Below are 5,919 nucleotides of genomic sequence, written 5' to 3'. Positions count from 1 at the left end.
AATCCCAACACACTAAACTAGCTAGACATGAAGATTTTGTAAGAATGGTCAGTCGAACCATCAATGAAATTGTAAAGAAGGATTGAGTTAATCCATATTTTAATGAGAATTCCCGTTTTTATATTCACTTACAGGTTCGGAATTGGGATTTTACCCCGAAGGTGCCACATCATGCTAGTCCTACCCTTGGCACAAAAGGGGTTCCCTAATAGGACATGCATCCGATTTTTTTTGGATAGTTACTAACTCTTGTCTTTTTCCTTTTCTTTGTACTTTTTATTGGAAAAGCTAAGCAAGGGCTAAATCTAAAGGCGATTCTTTTCAAAATTTTCAAGTAATATTTAAACATAGCTTCTTGTCGAAACCCCATCATAACACGATCCCGTAGTCGAGTCCAGAGGAGTCGTGTAAACATGAGTTCACAACCGGAGCCGTCGGATAGGTCTGCTACTACCGCTCAACCCGAGACTGTGAGCTAACTGAGATGCTTACTAAGTTTGGTGAGATGGCTACCGAGATGGCGGCCCAAAGGAAATTGATTGATGAGCTAATTAGCAGCGGAGTTTAACCCGAGCCCGTACCCGTCAGGCAGCCTGAGCAAGAGCCATTTGTCATACCTTCGACTCAAGCCACCGTTACTCCATCCTTCCCTATTCCACCCGAAGAAACTTTCACCTATCCCATCACAAATTTGCCATACACTTACCCTCATAATCCTTCATTTTTTCCTACTCACATGCGAGACCCACAACCCCAAATTACTTCAAATATACCACCTAAGCCACATACCTTTTATCACCCTGCTACTGAGCCCTTCCTGCCAGACCATACCGTTCAAACTAAGCCAGAGATAGGAGAATCTTCTGCTCCCGTTGATATGAAGCTGCTCAAGCGCCTAGACCGTTTCGATGAGTTTATGAGGAAGAGTCAGGGGTTGAATGAGTAAGGAGTCCTGGATTACGATGAGTTTTACCTTTTTCTGAATGTGCAGTTGCCTGAGGGGTTCAAAACCCCTAAATTTAACAAGTATGATGGGACGGATAATCCCAAAACACACCTCCGACTGTTTGCCAACAAATTGGGAAAGCCTGTAGACGATGAGAATCTGCCTCTAAGGTTGTTCCCGGAAAGTTTGGAGGGGGATGCACTCGACTGGTACTCCAACCTGAAGCCCGAAGAAGTAAAAACCTGGATTGACTTGTCCAATGCTTTTTTGAGGCAGTACGAGTATAACTTTGAGCTGGCTCCGACACGAACTGTGAGAACCCGTAAAAACCCTAATTATTTTTCCTAGGGTTTTTCCCCTTAAATTTCATGTTTTCTGCATTTTCTGGCTTAGGAATATTTTCCTGGTGAATTTTATGAGCAATTATAGTTTCTAAATGATTTTTCTAGTATTGGAGAATTTTTAGAAAATTAAGAATATATATTGGACGTGGGACCCACTAGTGCGAAAAGTTTGGAAAAATTCGGCCAATAAGGTTAAGTTTCGGATACTGTATAAAATTTATCGGGTGTTAAGAGATAAGTAGTGTGTGTGAAGTGATTGATGTGAGAGAGAAAAGAAAGATAAGAATGCATTTAATGGGGTGACAAGTGTCACCTTCTCATTGGTTGGACTTTAAGAATTACTATTCACTTTCTTGACTTTTTTGACCAAAGGATTAAATATCAAAAAATTCACAAAAATTACAATTTTTCTTCTCTTGTTGGCCGGCTCTCTAAGCTTAAGAAGGAAGGAGAAACTCTTCAAGTTCTAGCTTCTACTTGGTGCAAATCAACCAAAAACATTTGCTTCCATCCATTTTACTCCATAAAATCCTATCTTCTAGTGCTAGTAAGGGTTGTAGTGAGGTTTGTTTGAAAAGCTAAGGTGTCCAACATCCCTCTCTCTCTTGATTTCTTGGTAAGTGATGCTTGAACACCTTACTACATCTAATGATGCTTATTTTGTGCTTAATGGTGGCATGAGTGAAGGAATATATGATTTGTTTCTTGATTTGAAGTGATTTGGTGAAATTTTCCATTTTTTGATGAATTTTCTGGTTTAATATGAATGAGATGTTGTGGCCTTGTATGATGAATGGTAATGGTTTAAAATGACTCTAGTAGGTGTGAATTGTGGTTAAATGCAATCAATTTTGGATTTGGATGAAAAATGGAAAGTTAGGGTTCATAAAATCCCAATTCTGTCCGGTTTTGGATCATAGGGTTAGAGGCCGAATTGGACTTTGATCAAAACATGAAAGTTTTAGGTATTGATGTGTTTGAGGTGCCTGTAAAATTTCAGGGCATTTGGATTAGTGTAGAGTGAGTTATGACGAAATTACTGTAGCTGTTCTGCTTTGGACAGAATGCGAAAACTGCGTTTGTATTTGGCCATTTTGACTGGAATTGGTTTGGATTTTGAAGTTGGTGTCTTCTGATGAAATGTAGCTGGATGTCTTAGCTATCATATGCCTTTGGAATTTCGGCATTTGGACTTGTATGGACTGAGATATACCGATTACAGTTTTCTGTGTTTTGCAAACCTGTTTTGGTAATTCTGGTATAGTATTTGGCATTTTTGACCTAGTTAAACTAGGAACTGGACTGAGTGACCTTCTACATTGTTGTAGCCCTGATTCATAGCTTCGAAATGGTGGGTCTTACACCCCCAACCGATAATTGTAGTGAGAGTTACGCCATTACCGCATTTTAAGGTCAAATACGGTTTCTTTGTTAAGGCTTAAACTAAAGCCATTTCCTAATTTCTGGTTGCCTATGATGCTTATATATGTTTATAAAACCCTATTGGGGTTGTGATTGGCATTGTTTTATGGCTCGGTATCGAGTCTCATAGTACTTGCTTACGTGTTCTAGGGCGTGACGGTGGTTCACGACTTTCCCCTGACGGAAGTGCATGACATAGCACTTAATTGCTTTGTGAGTATACTACTCACTTAATTGTTACAATGTGGCTTTGTTATATATGAATTTGACGCCTGGAAGGCTTACTTGGCTATTGGAATTGATAGAGGTGAGGGTGTACTTGATCGCCCTCACCCCCTTGTGATTTCATTCATGACTGTCTACTGTTATACTGAAATACTGCACTGGCTATATGAGTTATTGAATTGCAATTTTGGAAAACTGATTTGGTGTTGTTTGGACAATGTCCAACGACCTCACTGTATTACTGAGCTCAACCTCGTTTGGTAGTCATTTGGATCGAGCCGGCAAGGGCTTGGTCGTGATAAGTGACATACCACGGGGACTGTACTGAGGAACCTTGTAGTAATGAGACTCTCGGTTCTGGTATACTCGAGTATTACCAAAAGCTACTGAATGGAGTGCGGGCCCGGTTGGGGTATGTTTGGTGGAAGGAATGGAGTGAAGTGAGGTCTACGGTCGGGTATTCTTAAACATTGACGGAGGGTCAATGAGGTTGGATCAAGATTGCAAGCGTGGAAATGGGCTCTTGAGAGCCAACCGTATCCTTTCACTGATTTGATTTACTTCTTAATTGCATACTTGAATTGAACGGTTATGCTTATGTGATTTTAGCTGCTATTGTGGTAGTAACTCACTGAGCTTTAGCTCACTCCGTTCCATTTGTTTTCCTTACAGGAAAATGACTATTTTGGGAAAGGTTGTGCTAGTTGGTTGCCAAGTTGAGCATGTAAATGTATTTTGAATAGCTCCTTGAGAGTGAAAACCCTAAATATTTTGTTTCTCACCAATGGTTGGTTTGCAATTAGCTATTTGCACATGTATGGACTAGTTGGATATTTTGGTATGCCATTTGGCTTGTAAACGTTGTATTTCAATGCACATATGTTTGGATGATGTTTGGTTGAATTTCGGATCAACTCGTATTTCAAACGGCAAAAGAAAAATTTTGGCTACTCTCGGCCTAGTATCTGGATTCTGACGTGTCCAGCACTGTTCATCTTTGGTTTCGAATTTCGTTTTTTTTTATTTTGTGATTTTGACCTATTTGCGCACGTGGGTATGTTCCGGAGCTTATTAGAGCGTCGTAAACTGATCCGTTAGTCCTGGCGAGAGCTGGGCAGACAGTCCGCTAACCCCTTTGGTTCGCCTTAGGGGAAGGTGGGGCTGTTACACGAACCACATTGGAAGGAACAAAAAGAAAACCCTCTGAGGATCACAAGACTTATGCCAAGAGATGGAGGAAAATAGCTGCAAAAGTTGAGCCACCAATGACTGAGGACGAAATTATCCACACTTTCATTAAGGCACATGATCCGCCGTACTTTGAAGAAATTTTCCGCATGACTAGATGCTCGTTCGCCGCCATTGTCAATAAGCTTGAGGAGTACGATGACTTTGTAAGAGTTGGGAAGATTGTTAATGTCTCTGCCCTCAAATTCCAGTTGGATGCTTTACAAGGACAAGGGAGTAGTGGGAAAAAACCGCAATTTAAAAAGAAAGAGGGGGAAGCTGCCTTCATATGGGACCAAAACCCTACACCAAGACCCAGATTTCAACATAAACCAACATATTCACCTTATCCCTACTATCCAAGTCCTTACCCTGTCTACAATACCAATATCTCGCACCCTCGACTTCGCCCAAATTACGCCAACCCGCCTACAGATCCTTTCCAAATATCTCAGTCAAATTTTCAACAAAATCGTCTCCGACCTCCTTATCACCAGAGATTTTCCCCACCAAATAGACCCACCTATAACTATGCTCAACCCACTGAAACCTACAATCAAAATCGTACCCAAACGTTTACCAATCTAGGCAGGCCTTTGGACCAGTTGTATGAACAATTGAAGGCTGCCGGTAAGATAGGCATGATTCCCCCTCCAACATATCCTTATGGCATGCCTGTTGGGTACAATCCACAGTTTTTCTGTGCTTATCATTCAGGGGCACCTGGTCACTCCACTACCAATTGTCGACTCCTCAAACATAAAATTCAAGACATGCTCGAAGCAGGGGAAATCGTAATTAGGAAATGAGAAGAGCAAGGACCGAACGTGAGCAAGAATCCTTTGCCAGAACACACTGATACTGTCGGAGTTATTATGGATGATAAAGAGTTCAAAGTCCGAAGCATGTCAAATGGAGCCGAAGTGTTTGGGATAATGGATCAATCTTTTGTGATAGAGGAAGCATCATATGAGGAAGATAAAAAGCCCATCATTTTAGACCTAACCCCATCCGAAAGTGCGGCTTTAGAACCTGTGATAATTGAGTTCTCAGAGCAAGTGCCAGTTTTCAGCTTACAGCAAGTACCATGGAATTATAGTGAGCCCGTTTTGCAAATCGGGGGTAAACAGATTTTGAAGGAAGAAGTGTCTGCTGTTAAGAGGTCAGGTAAGATTGCAAGTTCATCCACTGCTAGCGCCCCGGTCCAAGTAAGCAATCGTGAACCAATTACCAAACCCGCAGTGACTGAAAAAGAGGCATGGGATTTTCTCAAGAGACTTAAAAGAAGCGAATACAATGTGGTTGAACAGCTGAACAAAATGCCCGCCCAAATTTCCATCTTAGACTTGCTTTTCTCCTCCGACTTGCACAGGGATGCGTTACTTGAAGTTTTGACTAAGGCCCAGATTCCCAAGGATATTTCGGTTGACAATTTCTCGCACATAGTCGGAAATGTATTGACTACTAAACAAATCACTTTATCTGATGAAGAGCTGCCTACGGAAGGAACTGGTCATAACAAAGCCTTATATGTAGCTGTGAGGTGCAATGGGAAAATGTTGCCTAAAGTACTGATCGACAATGGGTCTGCCCTCAATATTTGTCCTTGGAGCACTTTGGTGAAGTTAGAGTTGCAAGATGTTAAATTAAAACCCTCAGAGACCGTAGTTCGAGGATTTGATGGAGCCCAAAGGGAGTCTATGGGAGAGGTAAATTTGGTGGTCAAAATGGGACCCGCTCAATTTCAGATATCCT

Source organism: Coffea arabica, chromosome 5c (genome assembly GCF_036785885.1).
Source record: "Coffea arabica cultivar ET-39 chromosome 5c, Coffea Arabica ET-39 HiFi, whole genome shotgun sequence".
Classification (NCBI taxonomy): Eukaryota; Viridiplantae; Streptophyta; class Magnoliopsida; order Gentianales; family Rubiaceae; genus Coffea; species Coffea arabica.
Note: the sequence above shows the minus strand (reverse complement) of the source record.